Source organism: Microtus pennsylvanicus, chromosome X, assembly GCF_037038515.1.
Source record: "Microtus pennsylvanicus isolate mMicPen1 chromosome X, mMicPen1.hap1, whole genome shotgun sequence".
In the NCBI taxonomy this organism is placed as follows: domain Eukaryota; kingdom Metazoa; phylum Chordata; class Mammalia; order Rodentia; family Cricetidae; genus Microtus; species Microtus pennsylvanicus.
The window spans coordinates 83547857-83566009 of NC_134601.1; the positions used below are offsets into that span (position 1 = coordinate 83547857).

At 40.5% G+C, this 18153-nt stretch overlaps 1 protein-coding gene and 1 pseudogene across 1 annotated transcript in view; one reads left to right on the forward strand and one right to left on the reverse strand.

The window, feature by feature from the left end:
* Slc16a2 (solute carrier family 16 member 2) overlaps positions 1-18153 on the forward strand; it is a 123680-nt gene that overhangs the window by 27518 nt on the left and 78009 nt on the right. The gene's annotated exons all lie outside the window — the stretch shown is intronic.
* On the reverse strand, positions 15525-17750 carry LOC142841405 (oocyte-secreted protein 4B-like; annotated as a pseudogene).

The following is an 18153-nucleotide window of genomic DNA, read 5'->3' on the forward strand; positions in this document are numbered from 1 at the left end:
TCTGTACTCCTGTGCCAAATACCACTCTAGCCCTGTCCCCAGAAAAAAACAGAAACCGTTGTCAGACAATATTGGGCTCATGCTGATGGAATAAATGGGAATGACTCTTAATTTGGGATCAACCTAATTTCAGAGAAGCCAGGGCCTCCAACCATGCCGCTGGGGTGGCTGATAGGGTGTCACGCTCATAGCTTAAAGGCAAAAACACCCAGGTTCCCATCTTGTACCCTCTTTTTCGATGCCTTGTGCAAAGCATGTTGATCAAACACAACTGTAATGCCAGCACTGCAGAGATTGAGGTAAAAGGATTGCGAATTTGAAGCCAACCTGGGCTACGTAGTGAAACTGTTTCTCAAGAAGTGCTTACTGGGCTCTGGTAGTGGTTGAGTGAGTAGGCTTCTGCAGATGTGGGAATTCCCTGGTCATGACAGAAAAAAATCCTTGTCCCCTAAAGTAAGCACATAAATCTCGATTTTAAAGTCTCACCCATAAGAATATTAGTTGACACGGGCCAGCCCTGCCTTGGGTGAAAAAGAGAACTTATATAGAAAACCAGAGATGATAGATTCACTCTTACTTGGCCATTCCTCTTTTGTTCCTCTGGATTGAGTTGCTGTGGGCTCTGTGGTTAAAGCACATGAACTTTGAAGGCTTAAAAAAATCTTGCTAAGAGAACTTCCAGTCCTGAAAATTTATGATCCTCTAATTCCAAATATGTAACAAAAAGAAAGATTTGTTCTGTGTGTGTTCTTGCAGGATTCTGAGCCAGGCTGCAGCTGGGCTTTGGATAATGGCTACATGGATATGTGCTGAGTTTCTAGGGGAGACAGGAGCTGCTTTGTAAGGAAAGGAAGAACATATTTATCTATCTGGCGAAAAAAAAAAGAAGAAGAAGAAGAACGCAGCCTAAAATGTTTTAATCAATCATTTGGAAGTGAATCACCCATACCTCTTTCCCTCACACAGCCCGGCTCCATGTTCCAACTTCAGATTTAGACTAGTCTGTGAAGTTTCTTCGGCATCAGATGCTCTTTCTCTGCATCTGAGATTACTCAGACTTACAATTGCTTCTCCAGTGACTCCTCTGTGGTGGCTTTCAGTGTTTGATTCGAAGCAAGGAACAAATGACTGAAAAGTGGCTAGACCTTGCTATGCCTGACTATACAGTGGCATAGGAGGGTGACAGAAACCTTTGGATCCCTAGGGCCAAGTAGCTCAAGAATGGACCATAAAAGAAGCATGTGGAAATTTATGAAGCAGAATTGCTTCTATAGCCGTACCTATTTGCATTGAAATGTCATCCCCTCAAGGGTCCTTCCCACCTGTTTATGGGACAATTGTCTCCTAGAAGGATGTTGACAGTAAATTGCCGCTCTGATCCAATAACTTTGGCCTACTTTAAGCTTTGCTGCTGTTATAAATAGGAGGGAATGCGCCTGGATTCAAATGCCTTATGCTGTTACACGGTAAAGAAATGTGCTGCCATTAGTAAAGGGCTTGAAGAATCCCGGAGTTGGGAAAAGGCCCAAAGGAGACCCTTTCCTTCAAGAAGGGAAAGACTCAGTATCCCTGTCTGCTGTCAGAACACTATCTTAGCTTGACCTCCTTAGATCGTGGTGTAATAATGAGAATACAGCTGACAAACCCCCTGGGCACCCTCCAGACTAGACATGCATTGAGGTGGGGTCAAGCAGTTCTCAACCCTTTTACAACTATCATTATACATTTTCCCTAAAGCATCATCTCTGCACTGGCCGGGAGAATGGTAGACCTTCCTTCTTTTCCTATGGGAAGTAGTCTTGTGAACGCCTAGTCTAGCAAAGTAAGATGGGATTGCCCTCAATTTTGAATTATGGAATGACAGGAATCAGTTCAGATGGGTGAAAGCCTATGACATGTTGGGACTTCAAAGGTTCTTTAGGACAATGGCTCTCCAAAATGTTCATTATAAGAGCCAAACATGATGGAAACCACCTTGTAATCCAATCTCTTGAGAGGCTGAGGCAGTTGAACCTCAACTTTGAGACCAGCCTGAGCTATGCAATAAGACTGTCTCAAAAAAAACTTCAGTTCATCATAACCCCTCATCTATCCTTCCTCTGTCTTGCTACCATGATGCCACCACTGCAACCAAGCCCATGTCAGTACAATTTTTCTCCCTAGAATCTTAGACATAATTCTATCTCTAGGCTTTTGACTATGTTAAGACCTCATCTATGATCTTTCACGTTTTAATACATCATTTATAGCACATTTTTAGTGATATTTTATCTGACAACTCTAGATCATCTTGGTCTATCTTGTTGAATGTCTGTTAAATTCCTTTCATGTTGTATCAGACTTTTTTTTATGTAAGAATATACATATGCCTCCAGTCAGACTGACAGTCAATCACCCAGAAAACAACTCAAATAATGATAAATTCTGATATTATTGTGGCCAAAATTGTATCCTTATACACTATTGCTGAGAATGTAAATTAGTCTAGCCACCATGAAAATCATTATGGAAGTTTCTTTAAAAACTAAGGACAGATCTACCATATAAACCAGCTATAACACTACTGGGTATTTACCCAGAGAATTCAAGTCAACATGTCACAGAGACCCTTACACAACACTGTAACACTATTATTTGCAGTAAAAAATTATGGAACCAACCTAGGTGCCCAACATCAGAAAACTTGAGAATGAAAATATGGTATATGTATACAATAGATTTTTTATCCATAAAGAATGGAGTTATATCATTCCTAGGAAAATTGAAGTATTTTGGAGATAATCTTATTTAGTGATTATTAATCAAATGATTAAAAGTCTTGGAAAGACAAATAGAGTGTTTTCTTTCATTTATGGATCCTGTACTTTATACAGATAAATAAGATCATGTGTATATGATATAAAAATAAAAGCGAGACTGTGTAAGGAAGCAAAGAAGACTAATAGGAGAGGGCAGGGTAAGAAAAGAAGGTGAGAGGATGTGTGTGATGGCCTATATGCTCAAAGTTTATGAAACCCAGTACCATGTGTAATGAACACACACAGCACACACACACATATAAATATCTTACTACATATATTACAGATATATATAAATATACACGTATCATACAAACAATCCAAAGTCTGAGTTCAAATCACACTCTACAGTTCTCTAACTTAGTAAGCTGTACGTCCTTGGAGGAAATTACTCAGTCTAATCAAGATCAAGATAATAATAGTATTACCGCATAGGGTTGCTGGTGGTTTCCGTGAATCAATATGTAGGAAGTATTTAAATTGCCTTCACATATAAATATTTGATAAGTCTTAACTATCATCATGATTATATGCTTCATATGCTATATACTTTAACATGTTTTGTCTCATTTTATCTGGGAGAAAACTAAAGAGAGAATTTTCTTTTCTTTTCTTTTAAGACGGTATCTTGGCCAGACTCTGAAACTCACTATGTAGCCCAAACTGTCGTTGAATTTATGATCCTCCTGCTCAAGCCTCCCACGCAGCTGAAATTCCAGGCCTCACTCCAGAGAAAGAATTGCCATCCTTATTTTAAAGATGAGTAATAAGCTTGAGGGGTTAGGTACCTTGTGTAAGGTCATACAAGTGAGATTTTTTTAATTATTACAGAATTGACTGTAATGTGGAGTAGAAAATTCTAATACTCCTGGCACTCTTCTGGCTGAGGAGAAGAGGGAGGTTTGCTGACAGTGATGAGGAAGCAATGAGAATGGGAAAGCATCTGACTGGCTGTGGTAAGGGTCTGTCCAGCCATTCCAGGCCAAGGATTAATGAACAAGATAAAGTGTACCTCCTACATGTTCCTTCTAGGGTCAAGAGCAGGAGGAGAAGGAAGTTGAAGAGGAAAATACCAGGACATGGGATCCATGTGAGATGCAACCAAGAGTAGTTCTGTGACATATGCAGGAGTGTGCTATATGGAAAAAGGAGGCAAGCCTACTCACAACACCACAAGATTAGGGGCCAGGGATGGTGGAACACACCTTTAATCCCAGCACGTGGGAGACAGAGGCCGGTGGATTTCTGTTGAGTTCAAGACCAGCCTGGTCTAGATTGTAATATGGAGCGAGGCCTGTTTGTTTGTGTTTTCTGTCCTCCCACCAGGTCCCCCACAACTGTTTATCCCCAAAGAAAATGACACATAGGTTTCCATAAATTATAAGCTGATTGGCCCATTAGCTCTATCCTGTCACTGGCTAACTCTTACATCTTGATTAACCCATTTTTCTGATCTATGTTAGCCATGTGGCTCAGTACCTTTTTTCAGGGGGGCAGATCACATCCAGCTGCTTCAGTGGTGTAGGCAGGAGTGGGAGGAATCAGCTTCCTCCTTTCCAGAATTCTCCCGTTCTCATTACATCATTTCTACTTCTTGTGTGGTTTTCCCGCCTATACCTCCTGCCTGGCCAATCAGCGTTTATTTATAACATGATTGACAGAATACAGACAATTCTCCTGCACCATTCCAGGACAGTCATAGATACATAGTAAGACCTGCCTCAAAATTAACTAATGAATAGATTCATGACTAGGGCAGGAGATATGACTCTTCATTTAAGAGCACTTGATGCTCTTGCAGAGAACCCAAGTTCCCTCCCATCACCCACATCTGTAACTTCCATTCTAGGTGAGCCAATAAACTGTTGTAACGTCCAAGAGCCCCAGGCATGAAGGTGGTACATAGGCAAACAAACACTCATCTTTTTCTTAATTTCACAACTGTTTAGGTACTACGCTGAACTTTTTATTTATTAGCCCTAGAAGCGTCATCAAATGAGCCAAATGGCCTCCTTGACACCAACTGGGTGCTCAGTCCAGTGGTAGGCTGTAGGGCACCACATCTTTTCCAGTAAGTTTCCCAGTTTAAGTAAGTGACCATACTGGGTCATGTGTGAATTGTGGGAACTGCATGATGACGTTGTTTTAAGTGAATTGTATCCTGTAATTCATAAGTAGGATGGGGCAGGGAACAGTAAAAGAGTGGCAAAGCAGGTGACAAAATTGTCATGTCACACAAGGACACTGATTGGGGAAGACAATGCAGAGAAGGGAGGTGAAGAGTTGGATTAGAAGTGGAGAAGACACTCTACTCCTTCCCCACTGGGCGGCAAGCTGGCCTTCGTGTGGAACGTGGTGGGCAAGAATCTTGGCCAGGCCTAAGCTTGGAAAAACAGTGAATTGAAATACAAGCCTTCCTCTTCCCAGAGAGAGAGAGAAAGGGAAGAAAAGAGAGAACAGCTGAGGAGCTTTCAGCTCAGATACTCTAGATACTCTTGAGATGTTCTTATATGGGATAGGAGGGCTGTATTTCAAATTAAAACCATTATTGCTCCTGCTGCTGCTGTTGCTGCTGCTGCACAGATGTGGCGCTGCCAATGCTACCACCATTATAAAGAGCCTACACTTGAGCCCTGACCTTTCCTGCTGGAGTCACAACTGAGGAGGACCTGAAGACTCCTACAGAACCTTCCATTCTGATATCTGGATAGGCAATTCCCTGGACCAGCCCTTCCCAATGGAGGTGGGAATTCATTTGCACCTCCCTGTAGGCCAAGCCTTGCCGCTTGTGCAGCAGGAACAACGGCTTTCATTGGTCCTTCTCCTACCTGGCAAATTCCGGAATGTTGAGAAATTCAAAAGGACCTTTCACTGAACTGGAAAAATGGCTCAGTGGTTAAGAGCACTGGCTGCTCTTCCAGAAGACCCAGGTTCAATTCCCAACAAGCACATGGCAGCTCACAGCTATCTATAAACTCCAGTTCCAGGGATCCAACACCCTCACACAGACAGACATGCAGGCCAAACACCAGTACACCTAAAAATTAAATCAATAAATAAACAAACAAATAAATAAAATAAATTCATAAAACAGAACATTTTTTTAAAAAAAAGAACCTTCACAGGCATTGAGTCTGATACTTCATCGTACTGGTAGAGGCATGGTGACTCCAAGAGAGACATGGGACCTGACAAGGATCACACAGCAGAGCAGTGGCAGAAATGTCCCAAATCCATTTCACCTAGTTTAGAGGCCAGTGTGCATTCCCCACCCCTTTACCTCCAAAAACATCCAGTCACTTGACCTGTGGCCCAAATGGCGTCACATTGAGCCTGCAGGCCTCCTCCAGAGCAGCAGGCCTCAACCTTAGCAGCCCATCAGAATTCCCTAGGGAGCATTAAAATTACTGGCATCCTGGCCCTATCTTACCAAGTGAGTCATCATCTTCAAAGGAGGGGCGCTATTTTTTTAAAGCTCCCTAGGTGATTCTAATATATAGTCAAGACAGAGAATCGTTGCTCTGGGAAAAGAAGCCTGACTCTAAGACAACTTGAAGGACAGACTCCCAGGCTTTCCAGACATGGCTCCTTTTGATCCAGAAAATCCTACACCTCAGCGTGTTCCTAAACTCCGGTATGTGGAAGGCCTATATGCTAAGGTCACATCTTCTTGTTATCTTTGTTATTCTTGTTGGTCTTGTTATTGTTCTCCCATCATTCCGTCTAAGAAATATTTTACTTCCAGACTTCTTTTTCTTCCTTTTTAACATCATAAAGGCTTCTTAAGAGATGCCTGCCTCTAGTGGGAATCCCATAAATAATTTGGCCTAATTTCTGGCTTTTCTCAGAGGTTCACTCACAAGGCATATCTCCCTAGTTCCCTTTAAGGGGCTAGTGTTGGGTACTTATAACTGCCAGTCGGCCCACACTCCCAATTACTTGCCATTCCCATACATAGAAACTGCTTACTAAGCACCAGACTGTTGGGGGGAACCAGTGAAAAGCAGAGAAAAGAAAGACCTTGAGCGTTTGGACCCCTCCCCCGCCCAAGCCTACCCAGCTCTCTCTACCTGATAATCATATTGGCTTCGAGATATAGTAATATGCAATGACTTGCCTAGGAAGAGAAAGCAGAGGTGTGTACTTTTTCCCACATCCACACAAAAGAAAGTAGCCTTTATTTTTTTAGAATCATTAGGTGAAGAATATACTGAGTGAGCGTACTTGCCTAGTATGTGTGAACACCTAGTTTCAATCTCCCAACAGTTAAAAAAAATAATTTTAGAAGAAAGAAAAGAAAAAAGATACATGCCACTAGTAAACCCAATCATTGGTGACAATAAGCAAGCAAAACAAAATAAAAAACTCACAGTGCACACACCTAGATGAAGAACTACAAGCAATTAATGACTGCTGACAGAGAATCAGTTTTATCCAGGGAGGAGCCTGTCCTTGAATCAGAAGGCAACACAAAATGAGCTTCTTTTCTGTAAATTTTTTTCTTCCATTTTGTTTTGTTGAGCATCTTTTGACTTACTGGTCTTTTGCATGTTTGTTTGATTTTGATTTTTGTTTTTTGTTTTTTGATTTGGTATCTGTTTTGGTATATGGACTTTTTTGAGAGAGCAAGGGTACATAAAGGTGGGTGGGTAGAGATGTGGGGAGGCTCTGGGAGGATTTGTGGGAGAGAAAAATGTGATCAAAATGTATTATATAATTTAATTAAATAAGGTTAAAAGCAAAAAAACTGGAAGGTATCGTTAATAATGTCTGACAACTTACAGTCACTTTATTTTTTTAAGTCTTTTATTCTCAGTTTTATTGATGATTAATTGACAAATAAAAACTGTAAATATGTGGGCTTTACAATGTGACGATACAAAGTATTTTTACATTGTGAAATGATTACCACAATCAACATAATTAGCACATCCATTACTTCACAGAGTTACTTTTGTCTGTGGTGAGATCAGTTAAGATTTATGTTCTTAGCAATTTTAAGTATATATTAAACTGTTATTAACTACATTCACCATGTATACATTAGGTCTCTAAAACTTACTCACCTTATAACAAGTTTTTACTGTTTGATCAACATCTCTCTATTTCTCCTACATGTTAGTCCCAGGAAACCACTATCCTACTCTTTGAATCAATGTTTCTAGATTTTACAGAGATATGAGAGCATATGGTAATTTGTCTTTTTGTGTCTGACTTATTTCTGTTAGTAGAATGTCCTCCATGATTATTCATGCTCTTGCCAATAGCAATATTTTCTTCATTTGTAAGGTTAAATAACATTCCATTGTGTATGCATACCATATATACACCCTCTGTTGTCTATCTTTTCTCTATCTGTTGACAGACAGCTTGATTCTGTGTCTTGGCTGTTATGAATAATTCTGCAGTGAGCATTGGAGTGTAGATAGCTCTTTGCATATATACTCAAAAGTAAGATTGCTGAATTATATGACAATTCCATTTGTATTTTTCTTTTTAGTTATAAACTGATTGCCCTAGTAGATCAGGCTTCTTATTAACTCTTATAACTTATATTAGCCCATTACTCTTATCTATGTTAGCCACGTGGCTTGATACCTTTTTCGGCAGGGCAGTCACATCTTGCTTGCTCTGTGTATGGATCATGACTGCAGACTGCAGAATCCTCTTCCCAGAATTCTCCTGTCCTCATTCCCCCACCGCTACTTTCTGCATGATATCCCTGCCTATTCTTCCTGCCTGTCTACTGGCAAATCAGCATTTTATTAAACAAGTAAAAGAAACAAATGTTTACAGGGTAAAGCCATTGTCCCACAGCAATCGCCCCCCTTTTTTTTAAGAACAAGAACGAACTCTAAATCTGGTATCCTTTGTTTAGCTTTTCTCCTGACCATTATCCATAACAACTTGTAACCAACATTTTAAACAAAGGAAAATATCCATAGTCCAACTTTTAGGAATGTGGTCATAGTTTTCCAGGCTACTTCCTGCTAAATTGGGGTGCTGATAATCTTATGGGGACCGAAAGAAAATTTAGAATTATGATAAAGTCATGACTGGAGTATACTGTGAGGCTTGATCATCTTAACCAGCAGTCTTGATGCTGTTCTGAATATAGAACTCAGACATCTGGTCCATCCACTCTTATTGGAGATTTCTCAGGGGGGTCTTTCTTGATCAAACCTTTTTTTTCTTACCCCAGAATAAATCCATAGCCTCTCATTTCCTGTGGAAACAGAAACAAAACCTCTTATCCAAAGTAATATATCTTTTGACTTCAATTTTGAAGTCAGGGCATTTATAAAATATTTATGTTTTATTAATTCAGCAGCATTTATATGTAAATGTCTTTTAACAACTGTCGCTCCTCCCTCAGCTGTCAAGCAATTCAAAGACAACATAATAATATACAGTATTCAGACTCTCTGTGTATTTTTCATCTCTATGTGGCTTTACTTTAAATACTATTCCTTTTATTTTTACTTTTAATTTTTGGCTTTTTGGGGCAGGGTTTCTCTGTGTATATTTGGCTGTTCTGGAATTCTCTCTGTAACATGAGGGCCTGCTTTTTGGAATTTCTGTCCTGCCTGGTTCTCGCAGCCTTTTAGCCCCAAAGAAAATCACACAGAGGTCTACATAAGTTATAAAGTGATAGGTCCATTAGCTCAGGCTTCTTATATTAACCCATTATTCTTATCTATGTTAGCCACATGGCTCAGTACCGTTTTCAATGGGATAAGTCACACCCTGCTTCTTCGGTGTCTGGACAGGACTAGGAAAAGAGCTTCCTTCTTCCCAGAATACTCCTGTTCTCATTGCCCCACCTCTACTTCCTGTCTGGTTGTCCTGCCTATACTTCCTACCTGGCTACTGGCCAATCAGCATTTATTTAAAACATAATTGATGGAAAAAAGAATTGTCCTGCACCATCCCTTTGTAGACCAGGCTGTCCTTGAACTCACAAAGATCTGCCTGCCTTTGCCTCCCAAGTGCTGGGATTAAAGGTATGTACCACCACATCTTGAGGTCACAGAAATCTGTCTGCCTCTGTCTCCCAAGTGTTGGGATTAATGTGTCTGCCACCACACCTTGAACTCATAGAAATCCATCTGCCTCTGCCTCCCAAGTGTTAGGATTAAAGGTGTGTGCAACTACACCCAACTACTCTCTTTTTTTTCTTTTTTCTTTTAAGTACTTTTTTTTTTCTCCCAAGCCTACATATATTTTTAAATACACAGTAAACCATTTAAAGATTTTTTCATCTTTGAATCTATCTTTACTGTATATCTCTTTTTCTGACCACATGAGTCTTTAATTTGCTAAGCAATATGGCTAGGATTAAAGCCATGGCTTTGATGGCTGGATTCAGCTCCATTCTTTAGCTTTCCGAGATTCCAGTCTCATGGCAGAGGTACCAGCCAGAACCATGTTATTGCCACAACTCTATGATGTTTAAAGGTCCTTGCCACCTCCAAAAAGCATGCAGTCAGCTTTTCATCGACACCATTTAAGTGTTTTGTGGTAGGACCTCTTAATGAGCTGCATGGTTTTGCAGCTAAAGCTGAGTCAAGAAGCCTCTCTTAAATGAGAGTGCTTGCCTCAAGCAAGCAGAGCCCATCCGAAAAAGTGCTGCTATCAATAAACTGTGCTTCACTCTATTTTTTGTCTAGAATTACTTCCCAAGCTCTCTCAGGCTTTATATGGATGTAGTTGTCCACATGGGTGCCATTCTGTTGACTGAGGTTTCTGTCCTGCCTGGTTCCTACAGTCGTTAAGTCCCAAAGAAATCACACAGAGATCGACATTAGTTACAAGCTGATTGGACTAGTAGCTCAGACTTCTTATTAACTCTTTTAACCTATATTACCCCATTATTCTTGTCTATGTCAGCCACGTGGCTCAATATCTTTTTTTAGCAAGGCAGTCACATCTTGCTTGCTCTGTGTCTGGATCACAACTCTATTTGTAATTTTTAAAATAAATTTCATACTGATTTACATAATGGTTGCAGTCATTTGCATACCCATCAGCAATGTACAAGTGTTTCCTTTTCTCCACACCTTCACCAGAGCTTGCTTTGTTTTTTAAAAGGCCATCCTAACAAATGTTAGCTTCATTGTGACTTAGCTTTTATTGGTCTTCTCTGTTGGTTTATGATGTTGAGCATGTTTTCTTAAACCTGTTGGCTATTTGTATAACTTCTTTGAAAATAGGTCTCTTCAAAATGACAGCCTACAGAATGGGAAAAGCTCTTCACTAATCCCATATCAGACAGAGGGCTGATCTCCAAAATATAGAAAAAAGCGCAAGAAATTGGTCATCAAAAGAAAAATAATCCAACAAAAAAAAATGGAGTACAGACTTAAACAGAGAACTCTCAGCAGAAGAATGTAAAATGGCTGAAGGACACTTAAGAAAATGCTCAACATCCTTAGTCATCAGAGAAATGCAAATCAAAACAACTCTGAGATTCCATCTTACACCTGTAAGAATGGCCAAAATCAAAAACACTGATGACAATTTATGCTGGAGAGGTTGTGGGGAAAAGGGAACACTTCTGCATTGCTGGTGGGAATGCAAGCTGGTACCACCCCTTTGGATATCATTGTTGCAATTTCTCAGAAAATTAGGAAACAACCTTCCTCAAGACCCAGTAATATCACTTGTGAATATATATCCAAAGGATGCTCAATTGTGCCACAAGGACATGTGCTCAACTATGTTCATAGCAGCATTGTTTGTCATAGCCAGAACCTGGAAACAACATAAATGCCCCTTGACCAAAGAATGGATAAGGAAAATGTGGTACATTTACACAATGGAGTACTACACAGTAGGAAAAAAAAGTAACGACAGCTTGAATTTTGCAGGAAAATGGATGGAGCTAGAAAACATTATTTTGAGTGAGGTAACCCAGACACAAAAAGACAAATATCACATGTACTCACACGTAAGTGGTTTTTAAACATAAAGCAAAGAAAACCAGCCTACAAATCACAATCCCAGAGAACCTAGACAACAATGAGGACCCTAAGAGAGACATACATGGATCTCATCTACATGGAAAGTAGAAAAAGAAAAGATATCCTGAGTAAATTGGGAGCATGGGGACCTTGGGAGACGGTTGAAGGGGAGGGGAGAGGTAGGGAGGGGAGCAGAGAAAAATGTAGAGCTCAATAAAAAATCAATAACATTTTAAAAAAGAAGAAAAAAACTAGATCTCTTGAGTTCCTTTGCCGGTTTTTAAATCCGATAATTTCTATTTTGCTATTGAATTATATGAAATCAGTTACAATAGTCACACATGCTTGTTTTTGCTTTTGTACTTTTTGCCAAGACCAACATTAAAGATCTTCCCCCTCCCCATCCTTTCTCTTAGAGTCTTCAGGCTTTATAGTTAATGCTTTAATCTATTTCAAGTTAATGTTGTATATGGTGTAAGTTGATGATCAAATTTCCTTTTCTTTCTCAGTGTTTGAGATTGAATACATGGTGGGCGAGTTCTCTGTCATTAAGCTATGCCCCCAGCCCTAATTTTATTCTCTTGCTGGTGCATTTCCAGCTTTCTCAGTATCATTTATCGAAGAGATTTTCATTTTCTTATTATGTATTCTTAGTATTATTGTCAGACTAGTTGACCGTGTGTGTATGTGTATCTGTGTGTGTGTGTGTGTGTGTGTGTGTGTTTGTAGTTTCTCTATTCTGTTCCATTATCTGGTTTTATTATATTATTTTACTACTTTGGTTACTATAGAATGTACTATGATTTGGAGACAAAAAGTGTAATGCCTCCAAGCTTGTTCCTTCTTGAAATTCCTTTAACTATTCAAAATCTTTTGCGACCTATTTTCTGTGACAAGTATCATTGGAATTTTCAAAACAATTTTGTTAAATATGAATATTACTTTGGGCAGTGTGAACTTTTTGACTATCAATTCTTCTATCCAATGAGCATAAAATGCTATTTATTTGTGTCTTTGATTTCTTTCATCAATGTCATAACAGCATACTGATCTCTCACATTCATGGCCAAATTATGCCTAGTAATTTTATGTTTTCATGTTATTGCTATTTATTTATTTAGTGTGCATTCATAATATATGTGTGTACATCCATGCTATGATGCATGTATGATTGTTAGACAATAACTTTACAGAGTTGATTTTCTCCTTCAACCTATGTGTGGATTCTGGAGACCAAACTGAGCTATCTCATTGACCCAGTTTTTGTTTTATTTTAAATGATATTTCTACAGCCTCTCTTCATCAGATTTCTACTCCTTCCTCTACCCCTTTCACCTAGAAATATACTTATTAAATCTGGACTGATACCCTGTGGGCATTTAAAATGTAAAATAAAATGTAGAGTAATAATGAAACCTCTTTGAAGTATTACTATAGAAAAAGAGTTTATTATATGCAGTGGTGATGGCTGCTGGGGAGAAAGTTTGACTGCCTCGCCATGCTCCTCCCAGTAGTCCTTTGTTGAACAATTGTTAAGCAGTTCTGGCCCTCTATCCTGCCTTCCACTTGTAATTGTTTCTTGACTTCTCTCAGGGCCTCAACTGAGAGATGTCCTTGAAGCGGTGGTGTGGGGGTGGATGAGGGAGGCTAAAGTAGGATTCACCCAGTTCTGTGGGCTGGAGCTGAGTCACTGGCATGTCAAGTCAGGGGCCAGGTGGTGATGGCCTCTAGTGGACAAGCTTGCAGAGAAACGCCAATCCTGCCCAGCCTCTGAGGTTTTGGAAGAGGAAGCACTCACTATGGGTGAAGTCCACCCTTCCCTCACCGAATTTCTGGCTCACTGTGAAATCTGCTCTTCTGCCCCCTTAAAGTTGAGTCACTGTGGACACGTGGCTTGTATGTAGTCTTAGTTTTCCCATCCAGCAAGCAGGTAGTCTACTACCTCTCCCTGCAATTGCGTAGATTAAAGCAGGTAAAAATACAGAGAAGAGGATTGTCTCTGAAAAGTCAGGATCTTTCTCTATCCAGGTCCCAATAGTAGTAGCCATTGTTGTAAGAGTTAAAGGCTTTATCTCACACTCTTAGCCCCTCCACTGACTCCACCTCCCAGATCCATGTTTTCCTGGCCTTGGTGGCTAAGATAATGCAGGAGTAAAGTTAAGGAGTCTGGTGCAGAGAAGATTTATACATTCACGATACCAAGAAGGACCATGGGAATGAGGTCATAGGATGAGGAATCTGTAAGGAAAGAGACAATGCTCAACCTAACCAATGTTAAAACTTAGATTTTAAGTAGAGGCTTTCTGTCCCCCTCTTTCTGAATTCTTCCCCTCTAAAAATTTTGGGTTCCAGGTGGGCCTGGGGGTACAGGGACACTGAAAACCGTCGCTGGAGGAAGAAAGGACATAGTACGCACTAAAAGCAGAGCTCTGTAGTAGAAGTCCAACTACAGAAAGCAGAACTGGCTCGAGACCTTGGCCCCAACACTATGAAATCTAGCTCTGCATTTGTGCTGAGGTCACAGTTGCTACATGGCAGAGTCACTAATATCAATCTATTCCTAGGAGACACAGAACTCCTCTGACTGCTGGCTGACCTTGGCTTCATAAAACCTTGGTGCCCCTGCCAAATCTTCCTTGGAGTACAGGGGAGGCCTAATTCTTCCATCCAGACTCTTCCCCCATCCCTCCACCCCTCTTGCGAGCTTTCACTCACTCTCAGGCTTACATTACAGTCCCTTGTCTCTCCCAGCATTCCTCTCTGTCTGATCTCATCTCTCTTAATAAATTCTCATTTACAATCCATTTGATTATATGCTTCTCTCAAGCCCAGACTACTACAAACTCTGATCAAGTTGAAATTAAGTATATTGGTTGGAGTCTGGGCCTGTACCTAGGGTTTTGTGTCATGAGAAGCCTTAGGCCAACTTTAGAAAGCAGTGGGTTTCTAGACATTGGAGAAGTAGTTTCTAATGTCATTTACTCCAAATTACTATCTCAGACAAATGAGTTTTATTTTTTAATATTTCTGACAAATTTTTTTACATGTATGGTTGTCTTGTCTGTGTGCACATCTCTACATACTGTGCGTGCCTGGGTCCTCAGAGGCCAGAAGAATGTGTCTGATTTCCCTGGGACTAGAGTTACAAGATGGTTGAGAGCCTACCTCACCTGGAAAAGCATCCAGTGTTCTTAACACCCGAGATATCTCTCCAGCCCCCATTTTTTAATGTCCCAATTTATTGTCTTATTGACTTCTTGTGGAAGAAGATTTTTTATAATTTAATTTTTCTTATACAGAAATAGCTTTGTTATAAAGAAATGACTTCACACATAAAGTTCTCATGTCAATTGCATTTAGAATTGCTCCTTTTAAAAGTTTAAATGTGACAGTATAGATATGCAGAAGGTATTTAAACAGGTAGCAGATGTCACAACTCATCTTGAAATAGACAGAACAACAGTGTTACTGATACTGAATCCCAAGTAAGTGCTCGCCAGCTGCTCCTTTATCTCCAGGAGCAAAGGACATCTTAACACAGGCATTACTGAGCCAGAGGTTCATAACTGGTCCTCGTTCTAACTGCTAAAGTTAGGTTCACATTGTTTACTTAGTGAGGAAACTGATGGCCATTGCCCTCCTTCTGTTGAGAGCTGTCATTCAAGGTACTCACATCATATCCACTTGATTCCAAAGAGATGAGGATTTCATCCTCCACAAAGCAAGCCACCTGGAACTTATGGATGCAATCCAAAGTTGCTCTCTAGTTAAGCTCAGATAATAGGAAAACATTTTCTTGGAACATAAATTTGTTGCTCCCACAAGAAACAACAGGATAAGAAAACCTATCGTCAAAGGTCAGCATCCTGGTTACAGACTGTTATTTCCCAGTTGTATGTCACCAATTCTAATTTCTGTGTTGTTACAAAGGATCTTTGCATTCTCACTATTAGCCAATCATCAAAACACACTGACATCATTGCTGGCTCAAGTCCAGAATTCCAAAACAATAGAAAAACAAGGGAAACCTGTCTAATAGCACAGTTAACTTCATTATGCCAAACTCAAAGATGCAGCAGCCACAGGGAATGGGAAATGGCCCTCCTTTCTTTCTTTCTTTCTTTCTTTCTTTCTTTCTTTCTTTCTCTCTTTCTTTCTTTTTTGAGGCAGGGTCTTCTGTATCTAAGACTCCTGGGTTCTTAGATTACAAGCATGCACCATCACACCTGGCCAAAAAAAAAATCTTTCTTTAATCCCTTTGTCATATTGTCTGAGAAATATTCATTTTCTCTTGTTTTCCACTTTAGATCAAAACTCAGAGAAATCGAGCTCTTGTTTTGCCACTAACAAACCCCATCATCTTTAAGGTTTATGATTTTCCCTACCTGGGCCTCAGGGTTGTTACTGTTTTTCTCTATAACTTCTTTGTGTTACCTTAGCTATCATCTTTCAAACTTGTGGGCTCAAGGGTTGCTAAAGAACAGTCAGAAAGAGGGGGGGAGAGAAAGAAATAGAGAAGAGAAGAGGGAAGTGGAGGGGAAGGGATAAGAGGGGAGGGGAGGGGAGGGGAGGGGAGGGGAGGAGAGGAGAGGAGAGGAGAGGAGAGGAGAGGAGAGGAGAGGAGAGGAGAGGAGAGGAGAGGAGAGGAGAGGAGAGGAGAGGAGAGGAGAGGAGAGGGCTCTGAAAAGACAGCCACCCTGTCTGGGTGTCTGGGTACCCTGCCTCCAGCTTCGCCAGGCCGTTCCCTCGCATGCAGTGCTAGGCAACACACATGGTGACCTACTTTTGCAAGAAAGCTCTTTCTGGAGTTGTGGTCTCCTTTACCTTGCTGCTCTGCGCATGACAGCTCTGGGATTGGATACCAGATACAGGTATAGGGAACAGATGATCTGTGGCTCCAGCATAGTGAGCCAAACCAAAGCGCTCGTACGATTGAAAGGCATTCTGATCCATGGCTTTGTATTTCCAGAAACCACCCCCAGAAATTTGAAAGTTAATCTGTTACAAGTCCTCCTAGAAGGGATTCCAGCTTAATTCCATTTTGAGGGAGATCAGGATGCTTTATTCCAAACCCCAACTCTTCTAAATCTAACTCTGTCCCCTACTGTAGCCTTCATTCTTTCCTATTTGCTCTTACGAAAGAGTGCCCCATCCTAAGCCTGTGAGCCTCACACACCCCCAACGTCCTTTCTGCCTCCTATAAGGAGCTCTCTAAAGATGGTTCTGAGATAACTTCCAAGCTTGAGCGAAAACCTTTCAGGCATCCAACAGTGAATAGGCATCATTGTTGGTTGAGCTTTCTAGTTCCCAGGCTCCTTTGGGGCTTTGGGTTTCTCTTCACAGAGGTGGCTCTGAGGTTTCTGTTTCTTGTTTTCACCTCCCAAGTGCTAACATTTCATCCAGAGTTTTTCAATCTGGTTTGGTATACTGATTCCAACATATTAAAACTCTTACTGAAACTTCTGCAGTCTCTGCACAACGAGAAAGTCTCACAGGCCTTGAAGACCACAACCAAAGAGAAACAGGATTGAGCAGGGGACAGAGAAGTGGTTGTGCTTAGAATTGCTGTGTGGTAGGGATCCCTTAGAGATTCAAAACACCCATGAAGAAACTAGAGCAAAGCTCCCATCAAAATAAAAAGCTATAAGAAATACCACCTACAGGCTCAGCAAGGGGATCTGACCTAGGACATCCAAAATACTTGGGTCAATTTTTCTTCTGCCATGTAAAGCAACAAGTGACAGTGTGGCAGGAGAGAGAAACCAGAACTGGTGTCAGTAGATAGCCTGAGGAGTTCCCTTCTCCTTTAAAGACCTCTACTTAGGTAAAGTGGGATCCTTGGCTTCACCATGGGGTGGGGAGAGTTTTAGGACAAGCCAGTATGAAGCAGTTAGAGTGTATTAAAAGATAAGAGAGGAACTCACGCATGGAATAAGATATACCCAAATGTGGGTATAGGCTTCTCACAGAGAATCATGATTGTCTTCATAGTAGCCATATGTATTGTCTTTTTTTTTTTAATGACTTCTAAGGCTACATCTCAAAAGGTTGCTAAGGAATGGTTTTGCTTTTGATAAATGAAGTCATACATTAGTTCTGATGTACACTGAATAGCATTGCAGCTGATAAAGTAAAACCCCAAGTCACAAGGTTTGTGAGGAAAGTCAAATATTTTTACACCTTAAACATCTTTATTTACCTTTGTAAGCAAAAGTTTAGCCTTATTTGTAAAATCCTAGAAAATATCTGGGAGAAAAGTAAAGCCATATTTGAAGATCATATTAGCTTAGGCTTTGTAGTAGCTTGCATGATAAATGTCTCCCATAGTCTTGAGCATTTGAATACTCGGTTTCCAGTTGTGGTATCATTTGGGTAGGTTTAGGAGTGTGACC